This window comes from Myotis daubentonii, chromosome 5, assembly GCF_963259705.1.
Source record: "Myotis daubentonii chromosome 5, mMyoDau2.1, whole genome shotgun sequence".
Lineage (NCBI taxonomy): Eukaryota > Metazoa > Chordata > Mammalia > Chiroptera > Vespertilionidae > Myotis > Myotis daubentonii.
This window is the reverse complement of record NC_081844.1, coordinates 92,284,580-92,306,157: the sequence shown is the minus strand read 5'-3', so window position 1 is coordinate 92,306,157 and position 21,578 is coordinate 92,284,580. Positions and strand designations below refer to the sequence as shown.

The 21,578-nt window shown below is 41.2% G+C and overlaps 1 long non-coding RNA gene across 2 annotated transcripts in view; it reads right to left on the bottom strand.

Annotated features, from left to right (window-relative positions):
• Window positions 1–21,578, bottom strand: part of LOC132235884 (uncharacterized) — a 221,536-nt gene that overhangs the window by 82,855 nt on the left and 117,103 nt on the right. The window lies entirely within an intron of this gene.

The following is a 21,578-nucleotide window of genomic DNA, read 5'->3' as shown; positions in this document are numbered from 1 at the left end:
AAATCAGACTAAATAGGCTCAAGCAGCTGCAGACAGCAATTTATCATGTGTACCAGCAACTATAAGTGAGGCTGTGGTCCATCAGGCCTAATGCCCTCATCCCAAGGCTAATACTTGGTTTAGCATCACTTCAAAATCCTGCTTGTGGCCGAAACCAGTTTGGCTCAGTGGATAGAGCGTCAGCCTGCGGACTGAAAGGTCCCAGGTTTGATTCCGGTCAAGGGCATGTACCTGGGTTGCGGGCACATCCCCAGTAGGAGATGTGCAGGAGGCAGCTAATCGATGTTTCTCTCTCATCGATGTTTCTAACTCTCTATCTCTCTCCCTTCCTCTCTGTAAAAAATCAATAAAATATATATTTTAAAAAAAATGCGGCTTGTGAAAGTAAGTTCCCCAAACACCTTGGTCACACAACTGAAATTATCATTATTATTTTTCTTTATGGAAGAAATATAAATAATTCCAAGGTGACTAAATATAAATTCCAAAATGAACAACCAGCCCTTCACCATCCATCATGACTCAAAAGTCCATGAAATGAGCCAGGCAGAACACAGGAACCACCGCAAAGCATTCTGGGATCTGTTGTTAGATGAGCTGCTGCAGATCCAAGAAGTTGGACATACACAAAGGTCCCTTCAGACCCCCAAGAAGCCATCTGTTTTCTACTTGAAAAATAATGGCAATTCCTAACTCCTGAAATTGGGTGCTGCTTGTGTGCTAGCCATGATAAAAGTCTGAGCCAATCATTCCTATATTGATGAATCTCACCCCAATAAGACCTAAAGGAGAAGTTATAAAATGGGTAAGGCAGGTCATTTATCCATTTACTGCCTTCCCATCCCATGGTGGTATAATAGTGTCAGCCTTACAAAAGTACCCTCTTCTTGCCCTCACTAATTAAATATTAAACAGTAAAAACAGCACAATTTGTTTAAAGTGCAAGTAGTTAAATAGAACTGTGACTTTCATTTCACATTGTCCCACACTTGTAAACACCATGAAGACATCTCTGAGGAGTAAAACCACACAAACACTGTCACGATATTATTGAGACCAAATTCAACTTCCGGCTTGAGTGACTATACACTGCCCTCTGGTGGTTGCAAAAGGCCACAGAACAGTGTCCACAACAGGAGCAATGCTCAGGAGCCATGGAAATGGAGTCCAACAGGCATTTGGCATGATTGATGGTGCTGATTCATGAAGCCGTTTTTTTCCCTTGCTCACATGGCAATTGCAATAACTTACAGCAGAAAGCTTTTCTGACAAAGTGAAAATCAAAACTGTAACATTGCTCCTTTTAGACACAAACAATCTTCCATGTTATTAGATCATCCATTGGTTCATCATAGATACATGCATTTATTCAACAAATATTGAGTGCCTACCAAAAAGTGAAGGATTCTTTGGGATAGCTGGACACTTGGGATATCTATGGGAAGAACAGATGCAATCTTGGCTCTCTAATTTGTGCTTGCTAGTTTTGAATACTGGTGACATATACATTAATAGTGATCATGGCCTAAGTTTGCTGAGTGCAAAGAGTTCCAGGTTCACATTGAATCCTCCCTCCCGATGTGCAAAAGGCACAGAGCAGTGGTCTTACCCACTATGCCATTCTGCCATTCCACATAAAAAAAAAAAAAAACATGAAGCAAACCTACCTATGTGCAGTGGCAGCAAAATAAGGTTGAGATCAAGAGTTCCAATGTCAAGGATTCCAGCTCTACAGCCTATGCAAGTCACTTAACTTCTCTGAATCTCCTCAGTTTGGTGAATTTTATAAAACTAATTTGCAGGTTTGTAGTGAAATTAAAAGGATGAAGTAGTAAAGTGCCCAGTCAAGCAAAGGGCAGGGGTATTTCTGGGAGGAAAGGGGGGAAGGGGATTGTCATTTAGAGGTGGCAACAGAGAGCTGTTCCATAAACTACTGCTTCTTGTACTTCTGCTTTTCATCTTGATCTAGAGGAAAAAATGTGTGATTTTTCACACGCTTGCAGAACAAATAGAACTGTGACTTTCATTTCACATTGTACTTTTGTGTTCTTTTGAAAGGTTTGGCACATTCCAAATGATCGTGTTTTTTCCCTTCCTTTTGCACATCATGGGAGCGTGTTTAGATGTTCTGCAAGGTCATTATGGAAGAGCTCAGGAGGCTGCCTGCTATCCTGATACTGATGCTGCGCTTAAGGTCACTGACTCATAATTGGATTCAATAAGTGTGTTCTTTAATTCATGCTTGAGTAATATAGACAATGATTTCTGTTATTAATAATTATTATTAGTACTACTATCACTTGGAGTAGATCTGTCTAAAATGGTCCTAGGAAAAAGAAAAAAAAAGTAGCCCCCAAATCTATAAGCCTAGTTCAAAGCATGTTATCTCCAGGTCATTTTGGACATGATCCTGGAGAAATTGATGACATATAGAGTCAGGGACACAAACCATAAGAAAAATCTGCAGGTCACAATGAGTGGCAGAGTCAGGGCCACCACAGATGTGCAGTTAGCCTCAGACTCATTCTTGGCCTTTAAGCAAGAAGCTTATGTGGTGATGGAGAAGCAAGTCATTGCCTCATGGAATCAGAGTTGAGAAGAGCCTGAAGATCACCTATTCTAGGAGTCACTCATTCAAAGGCCAGGCAGATGACATCCATGGATCACTCATTCAAAGGGGCCGTTCATTCAAAGGCCAGGCAGATGACATCCATGAGTGAACTGCCTTGGTGGTGGGACCTTGAATGACCAGGCAGCAATGAGCACCCTGTCTCCAGAGGGCAGCCAGCAGTGAGAATGGGCCAATTGTTTTTATTCAGGAATGTAACTCACTCTTGACCGATCTGCAGATATTCCAAGAGAAGCCAGAACTCTAGAATGTATACCATATTTCTCAAATTTTCAAAGCACTGTGAAGGTCAAGGAAAGCAAGTTGAAGAGGAAGATTCAGCCTGCAGACGTCCCATTGAACACTCTGGCCTAGTTGGGTGCCCACATCTTAAAGAGAAGAACCTGATGTCTAGAATGGGGAAGGGATTCCTCAAAGGCCTCAAGATTGGTCAATAATAAAGACGGGAACAGAAAATAGTGAAATTTGTACCTCAAATTACAGAAGTGCCAGTAATCTATTTCTTTTCTCTCACACACATCTTGCTACCTCTGGCATTTGGGAAAAAGTCTAAACTACAATGATACAACTATGGACCCTATGGTTTCCAGAAAATAATCAATAATTTCAGAAAAAAAATAAAATAAACTATCAAGCTGGTATGGGTAAGAAATGTAGCCCAGATGAATTGAAAGCACTTTGAGAAAAGAAGGATGCTATTTTTTTACTTTATTTTTTTTCTTCTACAGTAGTTTACATCTGGAAAGAATTATCCAGTTAATGTAATGAGATTTGGGGCCATAATCATCTTTAAACAGCAGAAAGGAATTATGGAGGAGCTAATCACTAATCTAATATTCCTACCGGGATTTAGAAAATTCACAGCCCCATTTTAAAATCTAACTGGCCAGTGACTAGGAAAAATCACTTTACCTCTACAGCTCCCTGGGGCGATTAATCTTCCCCACCCTTAATCCAAAATTGTTCAACTTTTACTTTCTATAAATAATTAAAACTATTCTCTAGGAATCTGGCCCTTAGGACAAATAACAGAAAGCTCAATGACACAGTGAAGGGATCCATGGAGATAACAATGGGCCTCTTGCCCATGACCCTGGATATTGGAATCCCTCTCTCTTCACTCTGTCAAGAGTCTGGTCCTGGGGCTGAAGCTGAGCCTGTCATCGGTGCTATGGTGATGTAGTGGAATGAAGGCGACAATTTGCCAAGAAAGAACAGTGTGTAAAAAACTTACTCCCATGCCCTGGCTGGTGTTTTTCAGTGGTTAGGGCATCAGCCTTTGGAGCAAGGGGTCACAGGTTTGATTTCCATTCAAGAGCATGTACATGGGTTGCACATTTGATCCCCAGCTCTGATTAGGGGTTGTATGAGAAGCAAACAATCAATGTGTCTCTCTCACATCAAGGTTTTTCTCCCTCTCTTCCCCCCTCTCTAAAATCAACAGGAAAAAATATCCTCAGGTGAAGAGTAACAACAACAACAAAAACCTTACTGCCACATTTAAATACATTACTTAAGAATTCTTCATCCTATAAGTTCCAGGTTCTGGGTTTCCAAGTCTAGTCCATGGCTTTATTTAAAGGAAATTTTTCAGGTGCTATGGACTGAATTGTGTTTTCCAGCCAGTTCTCCTTCCTACCCCAGAAGCAGATGCTCCTGTGTTGGAGGGACCAGCCTGCTGCAAGGTGAGTTCTCTCTGCTATCAAAGGGGCCTGGTGACACGGTGCTAGCTTCACACCGGTCACCTTTCACCCTACAGCATGTTTCTAATTAGTACAAGAGGGAGGGGAAAAAGAATTGACACTTTGAAGCTGGGGCAGAGGAAGGAGGAGTGAAAGAACGATTAATTGCCTCCCAGCTGTCACAGCGGTAATTAAATTCAGGTTGTTGGCTCCAGCCTTGCTTTGATTATATGAAAGAAATCTCCAAATGCATCGACATTTCCTTTTGCTTTTGTGGGAAAGGCAGGGCATGCCGAACAAGACGCAAACAGAGAGAGTGACATGTCCTTGGCCAGTAGCAGCCCGAGCAGCCACCTAGTGCTGAGCAGGGTTGGGGAGGTCTTTCAGTTCTCTCCATGAAACAAAATCCCTCAACTCTTGTGTGCCTTCAGGACCAGCTTTGGAGGGAATGACACCTAAGCATTATTAGGAAGTCATTTTTAAAGAAGAGATCAGCACATTCTTCACAGGCTCAAGAGTTTAAACCATTCCTGGGGGAAGTTGGGGTCTTGAACCTGCAATGCCAATTGCAGGTCTGGAGTCCCTAGTTCCTGGGCCAGGAATCCAGGATCCCAGTGAAGGTTCTGACATTCGTCTCGCTGACTTTTGAGTGCAGTGGACCTCAGGTTAGATCCCGAAACTACCCCTAATAAGAGAAGATTAGAATGATTCTCTTCCAGTGTTAATAGTCCTTGGTTCTACGACCTTCCCACTTTCCATGAAAATTTGTTCATGTCTAGACATCCCAGCTTCCTTTCCTAATAAAACCGCAGCTACTGAGTGGCCAGAACTTTCCCACGGAGAATGGGATCCAGATCCCTAGGTAAAGGGATGTCAGTCTAGGTAGACATATGCCCACATATTGTGAACTTGATTTGCAGCTGCTCCTTCATGCCTGGAATCCATTTGGTGGGAAAAGTCCTCATGCCCTCGGAGTCCAACTTAAAGTGTTAAAACCCTCAGGAGAAGAATTCAAAGGTCATCTTTCTGATGTACACATGACTGATATCTGAGTCCTTTTTTTTTTTCTTTCTTTCTTTTTTTGGTCAGGTGAAAATGCTGAGAAATACCATGCAATTTCTTGACTTCCAGGGTCAGAGGTGCCATGAATAGGGGCAAGGGGACAAGAAACGGTGAAGGCACTCTGTTGTCCAAGAACAGCTTGGCCTAGCAAGCCTCGTTACCAAGGTAACATTTTTATTTCTTGTCTGCAAGAGAAGAGAATGCACAAGAGACACTAGCACTGAGATTGGGTCATGGTCTTCTCAGCAGAAGACGAATAACAAGGATGTCTACACAGAGCTGCTGCAAGCATCTAAGAAGGCAAGGATGCAAAGCACTTTCACAGGTGCTATTTCGATGGAAAGATAATGTCGAACATTTGTGTGATTAAATTTAAAAAATAGTAATAACTTCTTCAAAGTAGTGAATATGGGCCAGGCACACTAATAACTGCTTTCTTTGCATTAACTATTTAATCCTGTATCTATCTTTGATGTAAATACTATACCACCCTCCTCAGCATTTTTCAGTCTGAGGTTTAGAGATGTTTAATCACATACTCAGGAGAGCATTTAATATATTATTAATCCAAGATCCTGGCATAGCCTTTCTAATTTAAGAAACTGCATTCTTAAGGAACCAGTGAGTGAGTTCCCTGTCATTGGACATGTCCAACCAGAGGATGGAGAGAAACAAGTGTCATAAACATTGAGTGTGACATTTTTGCATGAGGTTGGAGCCAGACTATGGAGCCATCTGCAGCTATTCTTAGAGAATGCAAATTCTACAGAGTCATTGGTTTAAATGTCAGCTGAACTTGAGTTCCAGGCATTTGATAATGGCTGAGCAAAGCAGCAGTCGGAGGTGAGTCAAGTTCTCCAACATGGGGACCCTCTTTCTTCCTGTGAGAATTTTCCTTCTATCTCCTTTGTTGGAAACTGCTCAATTACCCTTGATTTTTCAGAGCACGCATGTGTTCCTCCTCAATCCTATTACGCACTGTCTAATCCATCAGAGACTATGATGCTCAATCCCCATGCCCTCTCATTAACCCAATTTTCTTTCCCATGATCAGCAACAAAACTATGACTAATATCAGTTCCTTGGCTATGGCTCTTTATATCTGCCACCAGTTAATGGGAACAAAAAGATAATTAATCCACCTGGGTACCACCTCTGTGAAAAAGTCTATTGTTCATAATTTTAGAAGCTGTGAGATTAACCTTTATGGGATACGAAATTTGCCTTTGGATAGAATGATAACATCCACATCCCTCTGGCTTCTGCTCGTGATCCGATTTTCATCAGCAGTGATGACCCAGAACCTACTATGTGTGCAGGCCTATGCTTAAAAGAATAAACTTTAGCCCTGGCTGGTTTGGCTCAGTGGATAGAGCATCAGCCTGTGGACTGAAGGGTCCCAGGTTTGATTCCGGCCAAGGGCACATGCCTGGGTTGTGGGCTCATTCCCGGTGGGGGTGTGCAGGAGGCAGCCAATCAATGATTCTCTCTCATCATTGATGTTTCTATCTCTCTCTCCTTCTCCCTTCCTCTCTGAAGTCAATAAAGAAATTTAAAAAAAAAATAAACTTTAAAAATGACAGACAAGACTCATTTCTTTCCTAATGTGGATAGGAAATCAACTATTATCTGTAAGTTAGTTTCAATCACCTAATTAAAAATTATCCTTTTAAATCCCAAAGCTTAATAAAAAAAATTTTTAAAGCCTTTTTCTCCCTACAAAGTTTCTACAATCAATTAAACTTTTCCTAATCTACTTGAACAGAGTATTTGTGTAAGTAGACAAACTCCCTACCTGATAACTTGGAGTCATGCACATCAATAACTATGCAACAACATGACATGAATTCCCTAGGGGACCAACCAGGCTTTGGGCCTGCACATTAGATGTCCCACAAAGTGCTGTGCTTTTGGAAATTTTGAGGAACTTACACTAGAGGCCCAGTGCACAAAATCTGTGCATAGGTAGGGTCCCTAGAGGCTGCTGGCTGCCGGCCGGGGCCTCCCTCCCCACAGCTGCCTGCCACCGCCACTGGCCAGGGCCTCCCTTCCTGCAGTTGTCCAGCCGGCCCTGCCCCCTGGTCAAACTCCCCATCAAGGGGACAATTTGCATATTAGGCTTTTATTATATAGGATGTTTTCAACCACCCACACTCCCCCCACACACACACACACACACATGCTCACTCCAACACACATACTAGTTGATCAAAGTCTCTGCAGCTATTTGAATCCCTGCCTTGTGTCCCACATTCCGAATTGTACTCTTTATGTTTTCAGTTCTCAGAAACAGGTATGGTGGTTTATCTGCATCTCTGGCTGCCTCCCATTGCTCCCATCCATAGAAAGATCTTGTTTGAATCTGGTTTAGCCCTATGATTTGCTTTGACTGACAGAATTCTCCAGAACTGATGCTGTTCTAGGAAGCCAGCCTCCATGCTGTAACGAAGCTCTGCATACTACAAAGTCCTGGATAATGAGAGGCCATGAGGACAGAGAAGGCCCTGGAAGATGGGAGGTCCTTATGGACACTGTAGCCACATTCTAGGTCCCACTTGATGTAGCCCTTGTGTGACCTCAGTTCACAAGGAGCAGATCCACCCAGCTGAGTCCAGTAAACCTCAGATTCATGAACATTTATTGCTGTTGATTTAAGCCACTAAGCTTGGGGGCAGTCATAAATATTCTGAAATCATATATAATGAGAATAAAGAAGCTCTGAGTATGCAATTAGGTCACCCTATATATTAAATATATCCTATTTAGGAATAAATTGATACCTATTTAGAATGGTCAGAAAACTTATTGTCTCATCTTCCTAGTTATGCTATATTCTATAAACGTGGTGTTGCTAGGTGAATGGGGAACTACCAGAAAGGAGTGAGAAGTCTATTCTCAAAAAGGTATCTAAAGAAAAGAAGAAGCAGGGCTGGACGGGGTATGAGACAAGATGGGAAGATGAGACTGGTTAATGAAATCAAAACCAAGACACAGGGGTAAAAGAACGGTTAGAAGGATGGCCAATAACAAAGGATCTTAGGAGGATTTACAAGGTAGCTGAGAACTTTCTTTGTGAGATGTGTTTTAGAAACAATAGAATGTCAATTCTGAACATAAACTAAATAATACAAGAATAGTTGTGATATCCTTAGCAGGAATGACCTAGAAGTTTAGCTCAAAGGGTTTTATCAATTCTCAAAAAGCTTCCTAGAACAGCATAGGTAAGTTGGTGAAAGTGTAAACTAATCAATATTCAATTAATTTATTTGCCCAATGTTTATTGGTTCTAGATGATAAGCGCTAGGTCAGTGAAAAACAGACTACAACCCTGCCCCTTTGAAGATCACATTCTATCTGGGGGAGACAGATAATAAGCCTAATAAATAGGGAAGTTACACTATAGATAAGGGCTATGAGAAATACAGACCAGTAATGGAGTTTTAAATCTGGTAATCAAGGTAGACCTCATTGGGAAGGGGCACGGAGCAAAGACTTGAAGGACTGAACCACATGGAAATTAGGTAGGAGAGGACCGTGTGCCCAGCCAAGGATATAACCACTAAAAAAGTCATCAATTAGGAGTAGGCCCGGCATGTATGAGGAGCATGCAGGATAATGTGACGAGGTGAAGGCAAAAAATATCCGCATGATGGGGGGGGGGGGGAGGACAGGTCCCAGGGGACTCGGTTTTTACTCAGAGTGAGGGAAGAAGCCTGTGGAGGCTTGGACAGAGGAGTGTTATGATTAGTTGTTAAAATACATCCCAGCTACTATGGTGAGAAGGAACTGTGGAAGAACAAGGGGTAGAGGAGTAAACTTACTGAGGAGGTTATTTACTCCATCCAATAGAGAACTAATAGTGACTTCGATCACGGTGTTACACACACACACACACACACACACACACACACACACACACACACACTCACAATGATCGGAGTTTAAAAAGACTTTTTGAGAAGAACTAGTCACAGGATCATAAACATGACATTGACGTTTCTTTTCCCCCTCAGGCTCCAGGACCTTGGGCAAACACCCTCAAGGTGAGGTTCTAGGGGACTCGATAGCTCTGCTCACCCCAACATCCTTGTCGCTCAGGATGCTTCCTGACATTTTACCACTGGAATGTAACCCTCCTTCTTTTAAGAATTCAATTTTGATTTAGAGGTGAATTGCCCCTGGGGCCCAAACTCTATAAATAATTGTCACATCTCTCTTTGAATGAAGAAACTGAAAAAAGAAGGGTTATTGTAGGTAAAGAGGAATGATACTTGCTCTACATATGTCCCAAGATAAACACTTCCTTTTATGTGTAAGCTAAAGAAACTTGATTACAAAAGAAAAAAATGTGATTGATAACTACAATTGCCTTTGGCAAATGTTGGACTTGTTATGGAAAAGACTTCCTTTTGGTCAACAGTGATGTGAAGGAAAGGTGAAAAGTAGAACCCGTGAGAGGCAAAGCTCCCCATTCTACAGTGCGCTCCTTTCCCATGACTTCCAAGTCTGCATTAAGTATGCTCAGTTTACAAAGTGCTCAGAGCAAAGGGTGTGTGTGCATGTGTGTGTGCATGTGTGTATGCAAAGGGACTGTGGTGTGTGTCAAAGAGGCTGATATAAGAGAAAGCATAGTGAGGATGCTATGGGTACACCTAGTAGAGGCAGCTAAGCCATAGGAAGAGTTGAGGAAAAGGTTGCCAGATTAGGAGGCCTCTAAGCTGACATTTATTCAATTGAAGGAAGTGGGGATAGAAGGAGAATAACATTCCAGGTAAGGACAATATCATGTGCAAAGGCCTTGAGTTGGAAAAAAATGCGAATTGGCTCTTTCTAAGAAATCAAAAAGGTCACTGTGCTGTGATGAGGAATGGGTCTGGAGACTGGGCAAAAATAATAAAAATAAAAAGAGTACAGGAAACCTCATTAAAGGGCTAAAGTGAGGCAACGGCAGCGGGAGCCATTGTAAGGTTTATGTTTGAAACTGCCAAGACTAAACTTGTATTTTAGACAACTTCCTGTGTCTGCTCTGGTCGTGTACTGTAGTCCAGGAGGAAATGACGATGGCCCAGAGTGAGCAAAAAAAGATGTGTAGAAGTCCTTACAAGAAACACTAAGTAGGATGTACTGACTGACTGACTGACTGTCTACATATGGCAGAGGGGAGAGGGAGGGAAGTAAAGATGGTGGCCATGTTCCTTTTCATGATAAATGCACGCCCTCTATCACATTTTACTCAATTTCTATTTTTAAGATAACGTTTCAGACTTTAAAGATTAAGGAGCATCATGGAAAGAACACAAAACTGCCACTGAGGAAACTTGGATTCTCTCCTCAATCTGCCACTGGCTCTGTAACCCTCCCCCTGTTGGAATCCTTATTCCACATGAGGCATGAAATGTGTTGATCTTTGAAAAATAGGAACTTCAACCTAACGGCGGGAGCCCGGCTGGTACTGCAGACGGAGGGAAGTTCCCTCTGACATCCTGGCAAGGCCCACAGAACACATGATTCCATTTGGCAGCGGCGAAGTAGTTAATGAAAATCCCTCTTTCAAGATGTGACATGTTCCACGTGAGCTGTCAGAAGGAAAGTTTACATAAGGAAGAGTACTGGCATGGATCAAAGCCATCTGGAACAGCCCAATCCCCCTTGGAGCAGCTTGCGACTGGGGAGGCCTTATGAGAGGAAGACGGAGAGATGAATTCTGGTTCCGTGAACAGTTAGCCAAAAGGATTAGCTCATGGTCCTAAAAAGGTTGAGTTTGAGGCTTAATTTGGGGGAGATCAGTGACTGCAATGTTGCATCCTGTGCATTGTAGGGGTAGAGGTCCACCCAGAAAGCATTCGCCGTGCTCCCAGCAATAGACGGCCCCCTATCCCAAGGTGGCCTCGCCTCTGGTTTAGGTGATGCAGACACACAGCTGGCACGCCATTGCCCACACCCGGTGGTTCTGGGGTGGACCTGTGAAATATGTGAGTCCAAACAGAGAACTATCTTTCCTGCACATGCTGGGGCCAACGTGCTCGCCCCTCCAATCCCCCTCCACACTGTAGATTTCCATCTGGAAATACTCATTCTAGGGGCTAGCTCACACTCCTCTGACCACTCTGCTCTGACAGGTGACCTTCACACAGCCAGGGGCGTAATGGAGACTCAGTCAGATTTCCTAACTATCACGCTTGTGCTCTTTCCACTCTGTGCTACTTAATATTTAAACTATGGAATTCTCTTTGCAAAATAGGAGTTGAGTAAATGAGGAAAGGGCTTATCTGATCCTGGAAGCAGTTCAGAGTTCAAGGAGATGCGCAACAGGTCATGATTTCATTATTTGAGCCCTGAAGCCAGTCCTATCTCTGGACTTTTTAGTTATAGGAGCCAATGATGTTTTTAGCTCACTATGGGTCACATTTTGGTTATTTGTATTATAAAGATTCCTAATGGACACACAGACTTTTCCTTCTCTGAATCCAAAGGCTTTCCCTAGTCCATGGTTTTGCTAGTGCATAGCACTGAATATTAAAGAAGGTGTAGAGGAGAATCTGTATTCTTCTTTCTTCCAGCAGAAAAAAAGGGCAAGTGATACAGTGGCCTGTGCCCTGGCTTCTAGTTCTGTCCACATGTCATTTAATCTCCCTGGGCATAGGAAAGTTGGCCTCAGGGTCCCTGTAAGTAAAAGGCAGAAAATATCCCATGCCATACCTTCCACGGGGCTGTTTATTTACATTTAAATTAATTAAAATTACATAAAATTAAAAATTCAGTTTCTTGGTCACACTTCAATGCTCAGTAGCCACCGTGGCTGGGGGGTACCATAGAGGGCAGCACACCTATCAGACATCTCCATCATCATAGATGACATTGATCTAGAATACAAGCTTCTCTAGGGCAGGGCCCCACTGTCCATCTTGCTCATTGCTGTACTCTAGTGCCCATCACAATGCCTTTGCCACATAGTAGATGCTCAAATATTTGTTGAATAAATATATAAATGAATGAATTAAAGAAATAATAAAAAAGATTACTGAATGGCTACCTGTATGGAAAATCTTAAGACTGAGAACTAGAATGGATAGTTGGAGTAGATTTGACAAGGATTCCAACCCAGTCCCTAGATGTAGATTGCCATAAAACACATTGCACATGTAATTGTTGCTGGTTGACTTACCCCTCCCCACATTAGATTATAAGTTCCTTCTGGGTAAGGACTTCTTCTTGCTCACTGCTGTATTCTCAACACCCAAAACAGAGCCTATATATCAGGGGTCCTCAAACTACGTCCCGTGGGCCACATGCAAATACAAATACTGTATTTGTTCCCGTTTTGTTTTTTTACTTCAAAATAAGATATGTGCAATGTGCATAGGAATTTGTTCATAGTTTTTTTTTAAACTATAGTCCAGCCCTCCAACGGTCTGAGGGACAGTGAACTGGCCCCCTGTTTAAACAGTTTGAGGACCCCTGCTATATATGATGAGAAAATCCAGACCATCTTGTCCTTTTCCATACACTTACTTTCGTATAAAGAAGTAAAGTGACTATTTTATTCCATTTCCCAAACATCCCACTTGTATCATTGCCCTTCAGATTGCCTTCCCACTTGTATTTGTCTATTCTCTCCTTTTGTCCATAGATCTCTCCCCCCTCTTGGTAGCTCTTTGATATCTACCTGAGAGTAGATGCTGAATTTCTTCCTCCACTCAGTGTGACCTGCCTCTTCTGGCAGGGTCTTGTGCTCAGCATTTCTCCTTTCTACCCACAACAAATAGCTGTCACCCTCAGTTAAGCATTTAATGGAGGCCAATGGTTAAAACATTTCTTCTTCAATTATTTCTTGGCATTGTCTTAAGTCTGAATCGTACTCATCTTTTGGGGGCTCCACCTAAATCTTGTCGCCTTCATGAAGACTTCTCTTATTCCCAGAATGAAATGGGAACAAGCTTTTGACTTTAGACTAAGCACATTTGAAAATAAGTCATTTGCTTCTAGCCCACAGATACCAACATACAGCATTCCGAAGCCCCTCTGCAATCAAGTAATTTCTTTATTCTCTCACCTCTCGTAGCAATTTATCTATTCCTCTCCTGTGACAGATATTACTACCCATCTTGCATTGTAATGATTTATGTGCAGGCCTTATCTCTGTAAGACAGCAATTCATCTCTATATATTATCCAGCTTACACAGAATAGGCATTCAATAAGTGATTTTCACGTAAATGAGACACAGCGTGTTGTGCTGGGCCCATGGTTTGAATTTTAAATCCTTACCTAATAATTTTTATGTCAAACATTTCCAAAATGTGGAGAAGAAAAAGAGCCTTTCAGTCCTATGCATACACAATAACAACAAATTAACTTTATATAAAATATACAAGGACTTAATATAGTATATTTAAAAATTATCAAAAACTCTACTCCATTCTAAATTTTCACTCACACTGATACATCATTGTAAGGGCAATAGCCAAGGAGCAAGGAGAAGCCATGTTCTAGGAAAGTGGCACGTTTTTATGACTTGATTAGATAATAGGTTAGGATGAAAATATTGTTAATAATGTGATGAAGAGGTTATTCATAAAAGCAAGCATGACACTCATGATAACAAGAGCATGGTGAGGCAGATCAAGAAGCAGTCAAAATAAGACAGATGCTTTTTAAACTAAATAGATGCTTTTAAAACTAATTACTCCACCACCCCCACCCCCACCCCGAAATGATGGCACAGACCCTGTCTTTGCTCCGAAGTTCCTTCTCAATATTATGGCCCACCTGCCCAGTTCTAGTAGTAGTACCTAACATTCCAGCTTTGGAGACATACACCTTTGAATTATGGCTTTTTATTTCTAGAGAGACTCATAAATTATAAAAGCCTATTAAAGGATTAATATGCCAAATGTAAGCCATGAATATTTGAGTATAATCTAGTAAATAAAAAAGGCTGATCACTAGGAAATATAGACCTATCTCTTGTCACATTTGTCAGTGGGACCATGGTGACTTCTCTGAGTCTCAGTTACCTTGTATGCAAGCTGAGGGGTACATGCACATGCACACATACAGGGACTTATGCACATGCAGACATGTATTTTTATATAAATACATTTACTATAAAATAGGTAATAGGTACTAGAAAAGGCCAAAAAGTTCTGTTCCTTTTTGTAGAAAATCAAAATGATTAGGTAACTAATCATGAAATCAACTGATTTATATATTCTATTTTACATATGGAAAAACCATGACCCAAAAGCAATGATATCATTTTTTAGAAAATATTTTTCCATTTCCTTATCTTCTGGTGTGTTTTTTCCCCCCTTGGGGAACCTGTGACCTTCCCAATGCTAGATTATCAGGTTCAGGAGAAATCACACCTGTTCTCAACTCTAAGAACCTGTCACCCAAGAAGAAAATATGTAACATCTGGAACAGCCAGATGTCAGTCACAGACAACCACATAACAACAATAGAGGAAAATAGTGGGCAGTAACTTCTCTGCCCAAAGTAACCAAATTACACTGTTCCATCCACATTGGAGACGGTGACTGATTCGGGAATAGTCAGGAGACAAGTTTAGCCAAAGAGTGGAGCTAAAGCCTTTGGGAGACTTATGGGGAAAGAAATTACTCCCTCCTTGAAATGAATGAGGGTCACCACATAGATTCTGAGAAGAGCACCAATACAGATGAAAGAAGAACTAAAGAGATGGGGCAAAAAATAGGTCCTTATGATATTGCTGGGATCCCTGATTCAGCAGTAACTGAAGCCAGCCAGAACCAACTCTGAACACGTTAAGCATGTGAGCTAAAAACTCCACCACCCCCTTTATTTTATTATTAATTTATTTGTATGTATTTTTAATTTTGCTAAGGTCACTTTGACTTGAGCTTCTGTCACTTGCAACCAAAGGACTTATATGCTAGCATACAGGCCTAACCAATGGACACAGACAACAGGAGGGTGAGGGCATGAGTGCGGGGTGGGTAATGTGGGGATAAGGACACATATGTAATTACTTAATCGATAATAATAAAAAAATGGGGGAAAAAAACAACCAAATGAGATGTGAGGAAAGGCCAAGTTTACCAAGGAAAAGTGGCAGGACAAAAAAAGTCAATTCCAACAGTGTCACTCAATTTAAAATTTAAGGTTTTTTTCCTTAAATTGCATGGCTGTTCTCATCTGGGAGGGGACAAGATTTAGGTATGAGAATCACTTGGAGGAACTTTTCAAAAATGTACATTTACCTCCAACAGTCACCTAACCCCCGCCCCCCAAGACACCAAAACAAAGGAAGACTGGAGGTGGGAGGTGAGAAGGGCTGTGGAGATAACAATACAAGCAAATACACTTTGAGAAAGCTCCCCACGTGATTGGTACTTCCCTAGCTCTAGAACAACTCTACACTCTAATGTTGCTTTGTTACTTTCAGTATCAAGGGCTCAATTATGTCGTAGAAGTGAGACTCATTTAAAGCGCTGCCTTACACTTTATGGAATCAAATAACTGGTTTCTGAGCTAGTAACGATGAACAATGCATGGCGGATTTTTTTCCCCCAAAAGAAATGATTCACTTCTCTGGGTCCCTGAAATAAAATTAATTTTTAGAATTGCAGGAAATAAATGCATAACAAACACGCTTTTGAAAAGGGAAATTCACCAATGACTACTGGAGGGCCCCTCTGTCATAAATGACAAGATTTTCCAAGATGTAGAACAAACAGCCACTATGAAAAGCAGTTTCCTCAAAAAAATTTAAAATGGAACTGCCTCATGACCCAGTGATCCCACTTCTCGGAATATGTCCAAAGAAACCAGAAACACTAATTCAAAATAATATATGCACCCCTATGTTCCTTGCAGTGTTATTTACAATAGCCAAGATATAGAAGCAGCCCAAAGATCCATCAGTAGATGAGTGGATAAAAAAGCTGTGGGACACTTACACAGTCGAATACTACTCAGCTGTAAAAAAAAAAGAAATAACTCTTATCCTTTGCGACAGTATGGATGGACCTGGACAGCATTATGCTAAAAGAAATAAGCCAGTCAAAGAAAGACAAATACCATCTGATTGCATTCATATGTGCAATCTAGTGAACAAAATAAATGAAGAAACAAAATAGAGAACAGACTGACAGCTGACAGAAGGAGGGAGTTGTGAGGCTGGGTGAAAAAGGTGAAGGGATTAAGAGAGAGAGAAAAAAACACCTCATAGACACAGACAGCAGTACGGTGATTATCAGAGGGAAGCGGGGGTGGGAGGAGACCAATTCTGAGCAATGAGCAGTGCCTGCCAAGAACACTAAGTTGAAAACTGTGAAGCCTCACCTCAAACCAATGGGAAATGTTATCACGGTCAATTATTGATGTCTGTCATGGTCATGGAAAGGGAAAGTGGTAGCCTGAGTATAAGTTACTTATCCTCTCTGACCTAAACCATCCACAAGTAATATAGGATTCTCAAATGAATAACTGCATTGACACTGGGCAATTATTTTAGAGCTAAACAGCAACGAAGTGGCTTGTGTTGAGAAGTAACCCTTAAGTGTTGGCAGCAATGTCAGTCAACAACTGCACCTCTACTGACCTTCCCAGAGACATTTCTCTCCTATTTCCTTCCATCTAGTGCAAGCCAGCGGGATGATTCATAACTGACAACTTCCACCCTCAGAGAGAGACACAGCTTCTTTCTGAGAAAAGTTAAGTATATGAGTTTAAATTCTTGGTACCAATCCTACTTCCAACAAAAAATAAGCTGTGCATCCTTGTGCTAATCATCTGACCTTTCTGAGCTGCAGGTTCTTTGTCTATACCTTGGAGATGCCTCCATTAAAATAACACATGTAAAAGTGCTTTGGTACATTTGATATTGAAAAATGCTATATAAATATGAGTTATTACTAAATGAAAAAGACCACAGAGAGCTTACTAAGTAACACTGAGCGATATTTTGCAGTTCCAAGCCCTATAGGTCTATATATTCCACTTATGACTAAGTGAGCTCAATTCTACCACATGAGGAGATAACTCTATTATGCCGATTCATGGAATGCCTTCAGCCTTGTCACCTGTTGAGCATTATTCCAACCTACCTCTAGGCTAGTTAGCACTCTCTTCATGAGCTCCCCTCTGGTTTGCCTTGATACCCTAATAGAATAGAACCTACTAATGTTGTCATTTTCTACCCCAGAAAGCTGATAATCTTCCCATTCCTGCCCATATTTCTACTGTTGATGCTATCCTTGGTCTATAAATACAGGTTCCAAGCTCCTCCAACCTCTAGCTATGCTCATCACCCATTTAACTATATGAGCAATTTTAGTGGGCAATTCTACCTTTGCATCTAAACCAGAATTTTTTGAGCCAACATTTTATACTCCTCATACTCTTTCTGAATACTGCTTGTAGCATTATCTTTCCCTTTCTTATTTTTAAAAGCTACACAAATAATAGGTACTGTAGGAGCATTATCTTATTTAATCCTCTTAAGAAACCCATGATGTCTGTAGACAAGAAAACAAATGCCCGTCAAGGTTAATAAAACTGTCCAAGGTCACAGAGAGAGTACATAATGGAGACAGAATTTAAATCCATGTCCCCCTGACTCGGTAACCCATACTCCTTTTCAGAATACTGTGCTGTCTTTCAAAATCTTCATCCATCTTGCAATTATTTTCATTCTGGAGCTCAGATTATGACTGTTCCAGAAAGTTCTATAACAATCATTTCATCATCCAGGAAACAGATACACCATTACAGCAAGCACAGTTTAAATACTAGTCAGCATTGCCGAAGCCGATGACCGGCCTCTGTATTTACCCATAATATCCATGGCCTTTGAACAACAGTAAGGAAAAAACTATGGGTCAGTATTCCTGGACGTACAATTAGGACAGAATAAGAAAATATTAAATGTCTCTATTTTGCAAGTTGGAAGTGAAGACGCAAGTCAAATCCTTATGGCTCTCATGGGTTATGTCAGAGGTCTAGACAGAGATAGCCAATTGCGTTCCAAAACCCTGGGCTCCGGGGGATTCCTAAGTGTAGAATTATAGAACCCGGCATTTATTTTTTAACCCAGCAATTTGAAAGTAGAATTTTGCGATTAAAAAAAAAAAGGTCAAATGATTTACTTAAAATCACTGCAGCTAATACTAACCAAAGAGCCAGGCTTGTAATAGAATATAAATCAGCATATATGGCTTCCTTCATGGAGGAAGTATTGCCAGGAAAACAAAAAATCAGCTGACGCAAACAGCATGCTTAGTGACGTAATTGATGCAACTGATGGACATTCTGTGCACGCTCCTTGGGCAGTGCAGTGTAGTCATAAGCCGTTTGCAAACTGGCAGTCCCTGGGCCATATTTTGAGTAGTACCGACTGCAACCAAGTTGTTTACAAAGCCAAGACTGGAAACCAGCTTTCAGATAGCCAAACCTGAAACATCATTCAAGCATGTCTAATTTTTTTCTTTATACTATTAAATTTCTCAGTAGCTTTATTCTGTTAAAGTGCTCTGTGACACTCAAAATGGACAGACTGTTAATTACTCTTCAAACTTTATTGCACAAACACTTATTAGCATAACTGAACAAGCGACCCCAGGAATACAGCTTAGAAACCCGTGTCCACTACCTAACTCACATTTTGGATGAAAAGCAACACTCCCCAGACAGGTTTCTACTCTCCTGTTCTTGGAGAAAGGCCTAAATGACAGGGAGCTCTGTAACCCAACCAGAGTTCACAGGAGCCCAGGAGCACGATAAAAATGCCAGCAAAAACCAAACCAACAGAACAAACACATGCAGCCCTTGGTAGATAATTTTCTCCCTTTATGTGCAAAGCGTTGCTCCTTGTTGATCACTCACCTGAGAGTCTACGACAGGCACTTTGGTAGAGGACAGACATGAACCAGAACACCCTGTCACAGGCCTTGAAGGGCTAGCAATGGCAGGTACAGAATTTCTATACACAGGACAATTAAGCCGACAATGGGGATAAGTGGAGATGGGGGTGGGGTAGGCAAGTAAGTGGCTCACCTTGAATTTGAGTGTGCATAGCAAAATTATTGTTAGATTGTATAATTGGTTGAAGGGCAAAATTTGGTGAGGTTGAAAGAAACTGTGGAAGGATGACATCCCCTGATCCTTCCCTCAGGGCTGCCTTTAGAAACGGGCCTTCTAACTGGGGACAGGTGACAAAACAGATTCTATTATGCACAGGAGTGCTCTCAGCAAGGAACAGCACACTGTGCTCAGGCAGACCAGCGAAGGGAAAATGTTAATCCACATCCACAGAAGGAAAATAAATATAATTGCTGCTAGACTGTCATATTTAAAATAGAAAATGTAGGATTCTCACTTGTTGCCCTAGTGAAGACGACCTTGTATAACAGCCTGTTTGAATAATAATAACATTAATAATGTACTGAACTGACACTCCCTCTGCTTACTTTCAAAACCTCTGTACTGGGAACAGAAAATGGAGGTTCTTATACTGTCACCTATCAACCAAATAGCATTGGATAAATCTCTTATATATGAGACTCAGTTTCTTCACCCATAAAATGGAAGAGTTAACCTAAAGTATCACTAAAATCCCTCTTGGCTCTAATATAATGTGATTTTATAAGATTCTTTAATGCTTCTTGAGTATTCAGAGTTGTGGTTAAATGATCAGGCTCTGGGTTTAAATCCCAGTTTTGCTATTTAATGTTGGTATAACCTTGAACACATTAATTACTCCCTCTGGGTCTTATTTCCCCAACCTATGAAATAGAGATAACAAAAAGAATACCTACCCTGTAAGTTTTAGAGGAGATTAAATGAAGCAATGTATTTAAAGTATTTAACTGAGTTGCTAGCATCTGGTTACAGCTCAATACATAATAGAAATTAATATCATCTTATATGTTCTATATTTTTAAGTTTCATGTAGTGCCCATTATAAAAACTGACAAATAGTACTCAATCAACAGGTGCTGAACTGAGCACATCCCAGGTCTATGTTCAATCATTAACCTTATTTTGATTTCTTAAACTCTAGTTCCATGAAAAATCTTATTTAACAAATATTTAATGTAGCACTTACTAAGTGCTGGGCACTCTATTCTAAACACTTGAAATACATTAACTCATTTAGTCTTCCCACCACCCTCTGAGTTAGGTATTATATTATCTTCTCACTTTAGAGGTGAGGAAACAGGCACAGTAAGGGCAAGTAGCATGTCCTAAAGCCTTGCCAACAACTAGCATGTGGCAGAGCTTGGATCTGGGCCCAGACAGCCTGGCTCTAGAACCTGTGCTCTTACCCACATGTGACATGGCTAGCTTTACACTGTCTCAGGTTTCTCTTAACTTAACCCTTCTAGAATGTTCACTGTTCTCCTCACAGTCCTTCAGACAGTCCAAGCTGACTCACTCGTTCATGTTGCTAAGCTTTTAATCCGCCATCCCTTACACCACCTAACCCATCAAGTGGCCTCTCCCAGGTCCTATACTTGTTTGACCTGAATCAAAGATACCTTTATTCCCTGCCACCCCCCACCACCCCCCCTCTAAAGTTGGCAGCTTTTCCTTTCACTCACTTTGATTTCCCCTGTCAGTCTATTTCATTTGCAAGCAGAGGGGTTAGGATAACATGTCCTATGCTTGATGCCTGACTGCTCCTACCCCATTAAAGTATAAGTGAAAGATCCATAGTATCTTTTCACATTTGGTTCTCATGGCTATCTGTCTGTCCTAAGACCACCCTAGAAAATTCCTCATACCCTGAGATATTAGGATGCATGACATTTATTTTCTTCTCATCCCCTCTCTCCCCCCAGCCCCCAAATAAATTTGGGAACAATGGATACAGGACTCTCATTTGCCAAAAGCTAGTCTAGAGTGACATCTGGTGGTTGTTTCTGAAAATTTTCACAAATACTGACTTCCTTATAGGTAAGGTTTGGTCCTTAAGGGAAATGTGTGTCATCCATCAGAACATATGTCACAACTGGGCTACCCACCAAGACAGCAGGGAGAATCAGGTGAGACCAGATGTGCAGAATACCTCTACACCAAACATGTCAAACTCGTGGCATGTGGGCCACATGCCTCATTTATTTGGCCCATGTTAGCCTTTTGAGTTTGACATGCTTGCTCTACACTTAGTAAATCATAAAAGTGTGGAGTACTTCTCCTCAGGAAGAGAGACTACAGGCACTG